The 10,001-nt window shown below is 43.9% G+C and overlaps 2 non-coding genes across 2 annotated transcripts; one reads left to right on the top strand and one right to left on the bottom strand.

Moving 5' to 3' along the window:
* The first annotated feature begins 963 nt into the window (after positions 1–963).
* LOC147219840 (U1 spliceosomal RNA) lies at positions 964–1,127 on the top strand. Its single transcript, XR_015108254.1, has one exon. It is a non-coding gene; the product is annotated as a U1 spliceosomal RNA (small nuclear RNA).
* A 4,368-nt stretch (positions 1,128–5,495) lies between these two features.
* On the bottom strand, positions 5,496–5,567 carry trnap-ugg (transfer RNA proline (anticodon UGG)). Its single transcript has one exon. It is a non-coding gene; the product is annotated as a tRNA-Pro (tRNA).
* Positions 5,568–10,001: the final 4,434 nt, after the last annotated feature.

The raw sequence follows: 10,001 nt of genomic DNA, 5'->3' as shown, positions 1-10,001 counted from the left end.
CCATGTTGTTTCTTGTATGAAGTCGTGAGTGAAGCTGACGGTGCGGGGAATAGGGTTGCGTCGAGCGACAGAGCAGTGCGGTTACTCCACGGTATTTTGGCTGACATCAAGTGCAGTAATCATCATCATCATCATCATCATCATCATCATCATCATCATCATCATCATCATCATCATCATCATCATCATCATCATCATCATCATCATCATCATCATCATCATCATCATTTAAATATCTGATCCGTATCATCGGATCAGCCGTTAAGTCAATTTATGGAGCAGGAAGACGGATTAGGGGTTTGCTCCGTCCACTCTTCGACTCGGTATTGCTGTATTTCTGGGAACGGTGCACCCCCCGCTTTTGTGTCCGATGTCAAGGTTGCCGTGTCCTCCAACAACGTCATACGTAACCAACATACACGGGATCCAGATCTTGTCTGTGCCCTGCGTGACCAGCGACACTGTCCCCGTTGTTTCTGCCGGTAGGGAGCGGTAGATAGCGACACACGAGCGTGTCTGCCTGAAACCCTGTCCCTACCATTCGCACCGTGCTGCCCAATAAAATCCCACTGGACCGGAACTGAGCCTAAATGGATCGCATTTGAAACGGATGGATTGCCCCCGATAGACTGTGTCAGACTGGGCTCAGGGGGAAGTTCTCCCGGTCGTAGAGCGGCAGAAACCCCTCGCGGCATCAGGAGGACGGACGGAACGTGTTCCGGTTGTCCTCTGACTTCTTCGTGAAAACTGAAGCGTCCGTGTCGTTTTCGGCGTCCCGGCCCGTCAGAACTCAGAGTTGATGTTTTCTTGACGGAGTGTGTGTGTGTGTGTGTGTGTGTGTGTGTGTCTGTGTGTGTGCGAGAGGGATCGTGTGTGAGCTCCCGGAAGAGTCCGCGTGGGTTCCCCCCCGACTGAGAACGGCGTGCGTGTGAAAGCGTTCCGTGCGCGGGACGCCTGGGACTCATACTTACCTGACAGGAGAGATACCATGATCAAGAAGGTGGTTCACCCAGTGCGAGGTTCAGCCATTGCACTGCGGCTGTGCTGACCCCTGCGAATTCCCCAAATGTGGGAATCTCGACTGCATAATTTCTGGTAGTGGGGGACTGCGTCCGCGCTCTCCCCTGTTGTGCTGTTCAAGAGCAAGTCGAGCTGGAGGCCGGGTTCACTGTTAATGGTCACACGCGCCCACCCTCCCTGGCCGGGCTGTGACCCAACGAGGGAGTTATCGTTGGTGCACCGCAAAAGCGTGGATTTACGATCGGGCCAACAAACAATCCAGAGTGTCCAAGTCCCTGAAATGCTCCTGCTTCTTGATCTCCACTCCCTGTAGCCTCACCGTTCCACCCGAGTTCCTCTCATCCCCACACATGTATGCTGTCTTGCTGCGAATAACTTTCGTTCCTCTCCTTTCCAGAGCATACCCCCACCTCTCTATAGTTTCACTGAGACACTTTACAGTTTATAGTGTATTTTGATTTTTAATTCTGCCTTTTATTATTTATTACTGTTATATTTTCTGGAACTCTGGCACAACAGTTTCCTTCGGGATTAATAAAGTTGTTCTTATCTTATCTTATCTTATCTTATCTTATCTTATCTTATCTTATCTTATCTTATCTTATCTTATCTCGACCTCCACCTGTTTTCTGCTCTCACTACAGATCACAACGGCATCTGCAAAGGTCACGGTCCGTGGAGATTCATGTCGACCCTCATCCGTCAGGCCGCCCGTCCGTCACCATTGCGAACAAGAAGGGGCTCAGGGCCTATCCCCGACGGAGTCCCGCTTCCACCTTGAACTTCTCTGGTACCGTCTTACAGCACACCGCACGCACCACTGTCTCCCGGCTAGCATACATGTCCTGCACCAGTGTAACACACTTCTCTGCCGCTCCAGACTTCCTCATTGGGATACCAGAGCTCCTCTCTTGGCAACCTGTCGTAGGCCTTTTCAAGGTGTACAAAAAGGCAATGCAGCTCCCGCCGGCCCTCTCTGTACTTGTCTATGAGCATGCTGGGCGCAAATACTGCATCTGTGGTACTCTTCCTTTTTTCCATGTGTATTTTATTTATTTTTCTCTTTCTCTTGTCATGTACTGTCCCGGCGTGCATACCAGTCCTGGTATGGCCTTTGGCAGCTCCCCCTTTACCTGAGGCTGCAGCCGAAGGTAAAGAGTGTCTGATGATTTTTGGTTAGAGTAGCCTTGGGCGCCACTGGCTGTAATCATGGCGACTAAATAGAAGGAGCTCCTGACAGATGTGGAAATGACTGGAGGTGGACGGCTGCTTATAAAGTGCCCTTCCGCGCGGTCCTCTCTCGTTTACGGCCATACCACCCTGAACACGCCTGATCTCGTCTGATCTCGGAAGCTAAGCAGGGTCGGGCCTGGTTAGTACACAGTCTTGTACACCTTTCTTTTCATTCTGGCCCGTAGTCTTCTATCACATAGTACCCCTGACACTTTTCTCAATCCCATCCCAACCTGCTTGGACCCGTCTCTTCACCTCTTTTCCACACTCTCCGTTACTCTGGACTTTTGACCCCAAGTACCTGAAATCTTCCAACTTCTTGATCTCTACTCCCAGTAGCCTCACCGTTCCAGCCGAGTTCCTCTCATTCACACACATATATTCTGTCTTGCTGCAACTAACTTTCATTCCTCTCCCTTCCAGAGCATACCTCCACCTCTCTAGATTTTCCTCTACCTGTTTTCTGCTCTCACTACAGATCACAATGTCATCCGCAAACATCAAGGGGTTTCCTGTCTAACCTCATCTGTCCATCACCATTGCGTACTAGAACGGGCTCAGAGCTGATCCCTGGTTGAGTCCCTCCTCCACCTTGAACTTCTCTGTTACCCCTACAGCGCACCATACCAATGTCTCACATCTAGCATACATGTCGCGCACCAGTTTAACATACTTCTCTGCCACTCCAGATTTCCTCATATAATACCAGAGCTCCTCTCTTGGCACCCTGTCATATGCTTTTTCTAGGTCTACAAAAACACAATGCAGCTCCCTCTGGCCTTCTCTGTACTTCTCTATTAGCTTTCTCAACGCAAATACTGCATCTGTAGTACTCTTCCTCGGCATGAAGCCATTCTGCTTTTCACAAATGCTGACTTCTGCTCTCAGTCTAGTTTCCACTACTCTTTACCATAACTTCATCCCTCTATCCCTCTATAGTTGCCGCAATTGTGCACATCCCCTATATTCTTAAAAATAGGCACAATCACACTTTGTCTCCATTCTTCAGGCATCTTCTCACCCTCTAAGATCCTGTTGAATAATCTAGTCAGAAAATCTACTGCTCCCTTTCCTAGACACTTCCACACCTCCACAGGTATTATCATCAGGACCAACTGCTTTTCCCCTCTTCATCCTCTTCAATGCCTTCCTCACTTCACTTTTACTAATTTGTGCTACTTTGTGGTCTACAATAGTCCCCTCTTCTACCCTTGCCTCTCTTTCATTTTCCCCATTCATCAGCTCTTCAAAGTACTCTTTCCATCTTCCCATCACTCTTCTAGCATCTGTCAATGCATTTCCTTCTCTGTCCTTAATCACCCGGACCTGTTGTACATCCTTTCCATCTTTATCTCTCTGTTTTCGCCAACCTGTATAGATCATTCTCACCCTCCTTTCTATCCATCCGAGCATACAAGTCATCGTACGCTTTTTGTTTTGCCTTTGCTACCTCTATCTCTACCTTTCGCTATATCTCCCTGAATTCCTGTCTGTTCTCTTCAGTCCTCTCAGTATCCCACTTCTTCTTTGCTAACCTCTTTCTCTGTATACACTCCTGCACTTCCTCATTCCACCACCAAGTCTCCTTGTCTACTTTTCTTCCAGATGACACACCGAGTACTCTCCTATCTGTCTCCCTGATAACACGAGCTGCTGTTGTCCAATCATCTGTAAGCTCACCGTGACCACCCAGACCCTTTCTCAACTCCTCCCTTAAAACCATGCAACACTCCTCCCTTTTCAGCTCCCACCACTTTGTCCTCTGCTCTGCCTTTGTCCTCTTCATCTTCCTTGTCACCAGTCATTTAGCTACCCCACCTCATGGGCTCATCCAGGTGGATGAAGGGAATATAAATAAAGAAAACAAACTAAAATAGAGATTTAATAAAGCGCCAAAAACAGTCAACATGCAAGCAGTGGGCGTGGCTCGTTGGTCTTGGGGTATGATTCTCGCTTAGGGTGCGAGAGGTCCCGGATTCATATCACTGATGATTCCCTGACTCTCATCTCCTTTGCTCCTACTTTTTCACAGCGCTTTAATGTGAGCAAGTACGTTTGTTTTGTTTTGTTGTCATTTGAACCGGGATATTAGCTCCGACTCCTTTGTTGCACAGGATACCTATGTTGAAGACAACTGATAGGTGAGAGCGTACCTTGACGCTGACCGGACAGGGAAGACCGAAGAACTGGTAAAATGTCACCCTTGAAAAGGTATTGAATGTGAGAAAACCTAATGGCAAATGAGATGTGACTTGATTTTCTCTGCAACGCTGATCACAATCAATGGAGCCCTATCCCCACCATAATTGGGCCTGGTGGAGAAATACAAGTATTACTAAGCAAGACATGAGACAATGTCAAAGAGTCCCAACATCTCTTCAGCGGCAGTGCTGCTTCCACCGTGGAGACTGGGAGCAAATGAAAAGTAAAGCAAAGGCAAAGTCTGCCGTGAGACAAAGGGACATTGTGGGCCAATTCAACATGGCAAGAGGTGCAGGAAAACAAAAATATCCCACATGACGGAAGGCTTCTCCCGCTGAGCAGCACCAGCTGGTGGTACTGGACATGCACCACCAGGAAGAAGCAGACTGAATTGCCAGAGCTTTGTCCCTCGCCAAGCATGGCCGCTGGGTGAGCTGAGATGGTGTAAAAAGTAGTATGATCTTTTGGAGCGGCAGTGGAACATGGAGGCCACAAGCTGAGCTTGACCATCAGATCCATGTATGATGTCCTGCCCCCTCCTGCCAAAGTATAAAAGTATTTTGGAGAGGATCCAGCCTGTTTCCAGTGTCCTGCCGAAGCAATCCCAAAGATAATCCTTGAGGGCTGTAAGACCAGGCTCCCCTGAAGAATAATCAGAGCCTGCATGCTAATCTGAAGGCAGATTCACCTGTTGCCCCAAGCAAACGGTGAAGTGCCTGGTTACTGCAATGGAAAATGAGAAGGTAGCCAGCAATGCCATGGGCCCATTGTAAGCCCTGGTACTAAAGGGCTTACGAGTAGACTCTATTTTTAGTCTCACCATTCTGGATGACATTATAGCGAAGTGGTCCTGAGAACCAACTACTACAAAGGTGTCTTCCTTGTGAAGCTGACACTTGGGAGTTTTTTCTTCTCTGCAAGTAATCATTGAGTGGAAAAGTGGTTGAACATTGCTGCTGAAGCAAAGTATGCAAGGTGTGTGCGAAGAGTAGACCGGATCTGTCCGTATGACACAGCAGAATGTAGCATTGGAAGGGCTCGGGCTCATCCGGGATTTGAACCCGGGACCTCTCGCACCCAAAGCGAGAATCATACCCCTAGACCAACGAGCCACAAAAGCTTGCTGAGTTAAGTCACGACCAATCAAATTTGATTATTCATATAGCACCAAACACAGCGTTTCCATGATGCTGTACAAATATAGAGCAGGACTGAACCACACTCTTTGGAAAGACTTACAGAATACCCACATTCCCGAATAAACAAGCACTTGGAGATGCTTTGAGGAAACACTGCCCTTGACCAGCTCGAAACTGATATGAGATTCCTGAGCCTTGGGGTTTCCTTCTGATGACCACCTGCTTTTATTCTAATATGGCACTAATAGCAGGCAGCCACTTGCTGGGAGTACAATGCAAGGTGTAAAATGTAGCTGAGGCCGTGGTCTTCACATTCTACAGTCATGGCCAAAAGTTTTGAGATTGCCACTTTCACAATGTCTGTTCCTTCATGGTTTTTAGGTGTTTGCCAGATGGTTCTATTGTTGTGTCATTCTCCAAACTTTTGGCCATGACTGTACAGACCTGGTCGTCACATCACAATTGATGAACAGCTTTACCCATCAGAAACGTTGCCCTTTGATTCAATATATTGCTACAAAACCAGATAAGTTTGGCATCAAGTTCTGGGTGGCTTGTGATTTGACATCAAATATATCTGCAATGTATTTCCATATGTTTGCAAAGAACCTGGTCGTCCCAAAGAGGAGAGACTGTCCGAGAGTGTGGTAATGAAGTTGATGGGACCATTTCTGAACCAAGGCAGAACCGTCACAACGGACACTTTTTTCACCTCAATTTCACTTGCAAAAAGTTGCTCACCGGGAAAACTACCCGTCTTGGGCCACTCAATAAGATTTGCAGAGATATTCCCCCTTCGGCTCAGGAGATGAAATGCAATGAGTTCAGCACTCAGGTGTTTTCAACGACTGACGCCACCCTGACAGTGTATGCAGCCAGCTGGAAGAAGACTGTCTCCGTAATGAGCAGTATACACGGTGTGGTTCAGACTGAGGACAGCCACAAAAGAAAGCCAAGCACCATCACCCAGTAACATTCCACAAAATCCGGTGTCGTTGCCTTGGATCAGATGGTGCGCGAGTACAGCCTGCGGGCAGGAACACGAAAATGGCCAGTCACTGTGTTCCATAACATGGTCGACATGGCAACCCTGAACACCCATGTGCTGTATCAAGCCTGCACAAGAAGTGGTTATCCAGCATCAAGCAATGCAGAATATTTCCAAAAAAAAAACAAGCACATTCAAGCTTTCAAGAGAAAGATCAGAGTCAGAAGCAATGAAGTTACAATTACCCTTGATTAGGTGAAATCCATGTAAAACTGATTCACACTTCTTTCTCCCCCCTCCTCCCAGAGCTGCTCCTCTGATAAACTGCATTCAACTCCCAGCAGGAGGGCTGCCACATTATTAGCATACTGGACAGACCACATTCCATGGCAGGGGGATCAAATGACCCCTCTGTAGTCTCCAAAGGTTAGGGATCAAATGATCCCTCCTTAGTCCCTCTAGTTTAAACCTGCGTCTGGATTGAAGTAAATGTGACCTATATTCTGAAGAACCATGTAATATTAGACATATTTTAATACCAGACACCAGTTTTAAAGAATTCCCTTGTTACTTAAAACTTATTCAAAAAGCTTCAACTTGATAAGATAAAAATATAACCCGATGGTTTTATCCCTTAAACATGCAGCGAGATTTCAGTAAATGTGACATATATAGTGTATATTCACATCCTATCTAAGTACCGGACACTAACTCTTACAGCCTGTTAGCAGCACCCAGGTACTCAGCGGGTGTACAGTTATAAGTACCTGGGTGTCCACTTGGACAATAAATGTCATATATACTGAAAACCAGCTGCACGTTTAAAAATAAAGCCATTGGAAACGGAGTGTTTATCTCACCAAGTAGAAGGATTTTGGATAAAGCCATTTTGGTTTAAATTGTTCATTCCACCAATTTGAAGGTTTTTGGCACAAGTTCTAAATAACATTGTAATTCTTTAAAGCTGGTGTCTGGAGAAGAAATATGCTGATTAGGATGTGATTTTTCATTAAATATGTTGTTATACTGAAATCTAGCTGCGGGTCAAAAAGATAATTCCAATTGGTCAAAAATTTTTATCTTGCCATTTCGAAGGTTTTTGGATCAAGTGGTAAATAAATTTGTAATTCTTTAAAGCTTTGGTCTGTTGCCGAAATTTGTTGAATAGGAGGTGATTCTACGCAATATATTTCACATGTGCTGAAATTCAGCCGCAGATTAAAACAATAAACCATTGAGAAATACAGTTTTTATCACACCAAGTTGAAGGTTTTTGGGCACAAGTTGTAAATAATTTTGTAATTCTTTAAAGCTGGTGTCTGGAAATGAAATATGCTGATTAGGATATGATTCTATACAATGTAGAATCTACAAAAAGCATAAGTCAGTCAAATCCAGCCACAAAAATGAAAGATAAAGCCACATGGTCAAAAATGTTCATATCGCTAAATTGAATTTTTTTGGAACACGTTGTAAATAACTAAGGAATTCTTTAAAGCTGGTGTCTGGTATTGAAATATACTAAATTCGATATGATTTTATGCAATAAAAATATACGCAATATTTAAATTCACTCAAATCCAGCTGTAAGTTTGAAAAGTTAAGCTGTTTGGTAAAAAATGTTCATCTCACCAAATTAGGGCATTTGGTTGAAAGTTGAAAATTACTTTGGAATTTTTTGAAGCTGGTGTCTGTTGCTGAAATATGTTCAATAGGATGCGATTCTACACAAAAAATGTCACGTTTACTGAAATCTAGCCGCAGGTAGCTCCTCAGCATCATCGACAATGTTCATCACCCCCTGCATGCCACACTGATGTCCTGTCAAAGCTCGATCAGCCGCAGAGTGATACCACCGAGAAGCTCCACTGAACGCCACAGGAGGTCTTTCCTACCTGAAGCTATCAGACTTTCTAATTCATCTCTCATTAGCCGCAGGGAATCTCAAAATCTTAAACCTTAAAGAAAATAATAATAATTCTCATCCACTTACTGTAAATTGTAATCATTTATCTGTATATATATTCCTAACTATGAAATATTTCATTTCATAACAGCTTCATGTACAATATTCTTGTGCACTCCTTATCTTTTACTTGGTACTTAAGACCTTAAGACACTTTATCGTCTTCACTTGTTACTTAAGATACTTTATAGTTTATTTGTATTTCTTATTCTCCCCCTTTTTTTTCTATAACTGTTTATACAATTTTCTACTATTATTTATTATCGTTATGTTTTTCTTGTAACTCTGGCACAACAAATTCCTTCGGGATAAGTAAAGTTGTTCCTATTCTAATGCTAATTCTTACATTTACTTAAATCCAGCCGTAGGTTTAAAAGATAAAGCCATTTGGTCAAAATTGTTTATTGCACCATGTTTAACCTTTTTGAACACATTTCAAATAACAAGAGAATTCTTTAAAACTGATGTCTGGTGGTAAAATATGTTGAATAGAATGTGATTCTACACAATTACAGTATGTCACATTTACTGAAATGCAGCTGCAGGTTTCAGAGATAAAGAAGGTCAAGAAGTGTTTATCTCACAAAGTTGAAAGATTTTGGCACAAGTTGTAAATAACTTTGGAATTCATTAAAGCTGGTGTCTGGTGCTGAAATTTGCTGAATAGGATGTGATTCTACACAATATATGTCACATTTACTGAAATACAGCCACAGGATTAAAAGATAAAGCCATTTGGTCAAAATTGTTTACCCTAGAACACTAATGTTGGATTATTTTCACCCACACAATTTTCATCATATGATTTTCATTGTGTTGCCATTGCCCGAGTTTTGAGGGTCCTTGGGAGGCTTCAGGCTGCTCACTGATGTTATTAAGTGTATGATTGTGTCACACCTCCCATCAGCCCATCTTTAAAATTGATGAAAGCTGTATTAATCCAGGATATTGTATTGGGTAAAATAAACCCAACGTTAGTGATTGTGTTACTAATTTTAACGTTGGTGTTCTAGGGTTATCTCACCAAGTTGAAGTGTTCGGAACAACTGTTAAATCAGAAGGGAATTCTTTAAAACTTGTATCTTTTGCTAAAATATGTTGAATAGGACGCAATTCCACACAATTTGTTAGAGCGTAATTCTAATTCATGCTGGTCTAAACTGAAGCCTGTAAAGAGGGACTGAGGCTATCAAATAAAATAAGCGACTATTCTTTTGAGTTCTGCAGAGGGGGAGACTTAGCGCCCTCTTTGGAGGCAAGATCCAGAGAATCCCACCGCGTTCCTCCTCGCTTGGTTTTTATTGTGTGAATGTGTTTATTTACATAACAACGTTCATTGGATACTATAGTTCATGCATATACTTATGTTGTCCAGGATGATATACAGGGGAGGGGAGGTTTCTGTCCTGAAGCGTTTATGTCCATTAGAATTTACGTTCAAGGGGGATAAATT

The sequence above is a fragment of the Fistularia commersonii genome, chromosome 24, assembly GCF_037954325.1.
Source record: "Fistularia commersonii isolate RoL2024-O1a breed Wild chromosome 24, RoL_Fcom_v1.0, whole genome shotgun sequence".
Taxonomy (NCBI): domain Eukaryota; kingdom Metazoa; phylum Chordata; class Actinopteri; order Syngnathiformes; family Fistulariidae; genus Fistularia; species Fistularia commersonii.
Note: the sequence above shows the minus strand (reverse complement) of the source record. Positions and strands in the feature narration are given on the sequence as shown.